The sequence below is a fragment of the Nannospalax galili genome, unplaced genomic scaffold (assembly GCF_000622305.1).
Source record: "Nannospalax galili isolate Female #2095 unplaced genomic scaffold, S.galili_v1.0 scaffold10, whole genome shotgun sequence".
NCBI classification, from domain to species: Eukaryota; Metazoa; Chordata; class Mammalia; order Rodentia; family Spalacidae; genus Nannospalax; species Nannospalax galili.
The window spans coordinates 236,909-241,577 of record NW_008331140.1 but is presented as its reverse complement, the minus strand read 5'-3'; positions in this window follow the sequence as shown (position 1 = coordinate 241,577).

The window sequence follows — 4,669 nt, the reverse complement described above, 5'->3', positions numbered from 1 at the left end:
GAGAGTCAAATATTTGGCCACAAATGTCCTTCTATGTGGATTCATCCACTGGAGCCTGTTTAATCTATCAAGAGTCACACTCTCAAAAGAGACTGACTCTCCTTTTCCCTAAAGTCACTGGTTGGCAAAAGTTCCTTAGATTAGGTTAGGGTTTCTTACCAACTTCCCCATGTCTATAGTGGGATTATGCCTGGCTTGAACAAACATGACACTTATGCATGCCATTACCATTTCTGTGAGCTCAAATGAGTTCAAATTTTGTAAAGGCTTTGGGGCTTTTAAGGTTGTACTATGCTCTTTATTGTGATAATAACATGAGATTTTGGGGATAATAAGAAAGAATAGATTTAGTTTAATAGTGGTTTGCTTGTATGTCAGGTTGACATGGTGAAAATTTTGTTGATTAGTTTTGGTCAACCTGTCACAAATTAGAATCCCCTTGAAAGAGAGGAGTTCAGTTGAGGAGTTTCCTCCATCACATTGGCCTTGGTCATGTCTCTGAGTCATTTTCTTAATTTCTAATTGGTATTTAAATGACCAGTTCATGGTGGGCTCTGCCATCCGTAGGCAAATAGGTCTAGCCTATTTTCAAAGGATAACTGAGCAAGTGAGAGCAGCAAGCCAGTAAGCAGAATTTCTGCATGATCTGCTTCAGTTATTAAAAACAGGTTCTTGCCTTATGTTTCTGGCCTTGGCTTCCCTTGAAGATGAATTGTTATGTGAAAGTGTTATATATGAGCAACTCCTTTCCTCTCCAAGTTAGTTTGGGTCATGGTGTTTATCACAGTACCAAGAAGCAAAGAAGAATTTCTTTGGTATATTGATTTGATTTCAAAGAAAATATTTTAAGCATAGTTACACACCATGTATAATATGTTGTTCACATAAATAACTCCAGTAGATATTGGGCTGCCAATAAAATGTTTTTCATATAGAAGAAACTAATAAACATTTTTATTTAAGTATTTCCAAATAATTGAAAGAAAGTTAGTGCAATGTCCATCCATATATTAAGGATATGTTCTTCCACATTGGAAAATGAATATATTACGTGTAATTTTCTTGTTATAATTAATGGCATAGTGAGCACTGTCATTTGAATTGGGGGTTGAATGATGAGTTTAAAATGTTGAACATTACTGTTTTTGCTCAAGACTACACTGGAATTAAATTCCTCTCAATGAGAGGGGACGCATGGGTGGCACTGTAAATATAGCCAAATACATATGGCTGGAGAGATCATACATCCTAGAGAAAATCCTATCTCTGTCATGTCTCTAGAAAATGAAGTTCTTTACTGTATTCTAAATATGGAACCTTACATTCACAGACAAGTATACTGTATACCACTCATCAAAAAAGCCTCTTTATGCAACAGACGGAGAATTTGTTTGAGAAAAGCTCAGTTCTAACTGGCACACTACAGTGGAACCTCTACACCTAAGGCTCATGGAACATAGTGGAACAAGGGTAGAGAAAATACTAATACATCCCTCAACTTCCGCAAATGAAGCTTCCTCATACGACAGAGCACAATGCCCACAGAAGACTGCAACTGGTCAAAGTGTAGAGAATAAAAGACTTCAGAATGTGTGTTTTGGGATAGGACTCCAATATTAAACCGTACCCACCCACAGCTCAGGAACCATTGCAGAAAATGGAGCAGAAAGATTATAATAGTCAGGGTTGGTATATGAACAAAAAAACAGAAGCTTTCAGGCTTCTGGGAACTTACTTAAATGAACTTGCAACTATGGGATCAGCATGTACAAGAACCATGCTGACTCAACCAGACAAAAACTCAGCATAAAACGGGAAATGGGAAGCAGGCCCCAACCTTAGCTGAGAAACCATTGGCAACTGATTACCATAGGGTGAGGGAGAGTTGATATTCTGTAGGGGAGTGACTCTAGATTGACAAGAGTTCAGTGGATGAAATTGCATCAAGGGACATCTGGGTACAAATGCTTGACTGGATAGGCCTTAACATATATGACAGAATGCATAAAATCTGGTGGAGGGAGTCTAAGAGGGGTTACAGATGTGGAGGTGTCTTAATTTGAATAAGAACTATTATATGAAAGACACAAACACCAATAACTATATGCATTAATAAAACTTTGGAAAACACTTTCAATATACTTCTGTAGTGTCTTTTATGCTTTGATCAACCAAGCAGACAGAACACATGTAACTGGAAGAGAAAATAGAGACAAATTACTTTAAAAATGTAGCAATTTCAAGGTATAACATTAACATAATATTTAATAAAAATACTATAGCAATGCATTTCAAGTAGAGATAAAGTAGAAGCTATGAATTTCAAATATATTAAAATGTATACTTTGTAACTGAATGATCAAAAAAATTCAAGGAGAAATAGTTCATGTTCAGAACACCTGTCAGTAAACAAAGAACGACCTTCAAAGATTATTGGAATGAATTTACTTACCTTTGTAACCAAAGGTAATCTTTTGTTTGAGATCATTTAGCACCTTCTCAGCTTGTTTATAATGTAAAGAAGATTATTAGGCCTTGGGTTCCTCTTGTAACCTAAACATGCAACTTTAATTCCTCATGACCATTCCTTGCCTTGACACATTAATGTAGGGTCGTGTGTGTTTGTGTGTGTGTGTGTTGTGTGTGTGTGTGTGTGTGTGTGTGTGTGTGTTGTAAGCATAGCAAGAGCTGAAAACAGCAAATATTCATTGAAAGCAATAGATATCCCATTCATTTATTTTGCAAATGTGTGATTAGACTGATAATATCTGTTTGTGATGGTGTGTGCTGTTCTAGGTCAGAAGGGATAAGAAAGGGAAAGTACCCTAATAAGAAGGTTCTGTTTTTCCTTCCCCATTTCATGATGAATCAATCTATGGTTCAAGAAAATAGATAGTAAGGGCTTTGTCAGGGAACACAGTTCTGGGAACAATATGAAGGCACAAGTACCCAGAATAGTTCAGGCCCCACACTTGTCTTTAATGAATGCTGAGTCATGCTGTTTTTGTTCAGGTATCTCTATAATGTGGCATTATTCCATGACAAATGTAACACATAAATCAAAATGAGATTAACATTCAACTCTGAGAATTTCCATCTCTATTGGGCATTTCTATGTGCATATTGAACAGATAAATGAAATATTAAGCACATATTATTTGTTGAATATAAATACATCTACGCATAAAACAATGCTAGTGACTGTAAGAAAAAAGGTCATAGCACTTACAGAAACAGAAAATTATTTTCCTGATTTTACAATGTAAAATTGATTAATTAATGCAAATATTTTACAAAAATTATTAGTGTCTATTGTAATATATCACCCATGCAATTTGAATTTCTTTTTTAAGAAAATTCACTTAAGAATTTGATCTAGAAAATGAAAAATAAACAGTATAAGTCTACCAAAATTTTATTTTAGACTACATTCTTAAAGTTCATAACTTCTTATTATTAAAGTAAAATATTTCAAATGATTTAATTACTGAAATATTGTTAGATGAACAAATAACAGCATCCCTTATTTTATTCCCTTCTTATTTATATATATAAGAAAGACACATGCTACTTCTTATGTATATAATCTTATTAGCCAGGACATGTAGCATAATTTTAGTTTACTGTTTTTTATTTGAATAATTAATAAAATATGCATATTCATAAATATAATCATAGTTTGAAGTATAATTTTATATTGAGTGGATGAGTTTTTATTTTTATTTGTTATGAGAATTATAGACACTCTATGCTCTTCATTCCATTAATTTTATTATTCAAGATATTCTAGTGTGATATATTGGTATATAACCTTAAATTATGTCTTTATAACCTTGTACAAATATGTATAAGCATACGAAATGTTTATACATACAAAATAAATACTTAATATTGTATAATAAAAAAATCTGAAACAAAATAAGTAAACGTTTAATTATCATATGGTAAAAGTAAAACAAAAAAGCATTACCTACTTAAATATACCCATTTCAATACATTGTTTACTACAAACTAAACATCTCAGATCTCAGAAAAATATTGAGTATGATTCATATTTTTATTTAAAGAAAATGAAAGTAAGTTCTTTTCAGTGGAACATGTATATTAGTAACACAGTTATAACCTACTATAGATAAGATGTTTTATATGACTCTACAAAGTTATCAAAATGTTTCCTAATTTGTCGATATATATGATTGCTTAAATATGCTCTGCATCAGTAATAGCATATAGTTTTTATATTATTTAGTTCATCAAGTAAAGTTGTTGCTGTTAATTTATATTTACCTGACTGAAATGTTCATTTTAAATGGTGTAAAGTTCAATTGTAAGAGGTTGTGAAGAAATGGACCATTCAAACATAAATCATATGAGAGCTGGAATTCTATACCATCACACAAAATAAGTTGAAATATAATAAACAATATAAAAGCAAGTAGAAAGAAAATAAAACAAAATAAGAAGGAATAAATTATGATATTGTTGTTCACCTATAGAATACCCTACCTGTCATTAGCATAATATGTATGTTTAGTGAACCTGTTATAGTTTCCAGATTAAACTATGTGCTAGGTAACAAATTGGAGTAAACTGAAGTTGACTGAAATTATTGTATAATATTACATGATGACAGCAGAGTACTATCAGACTTTTCATAAGTTATATGCCA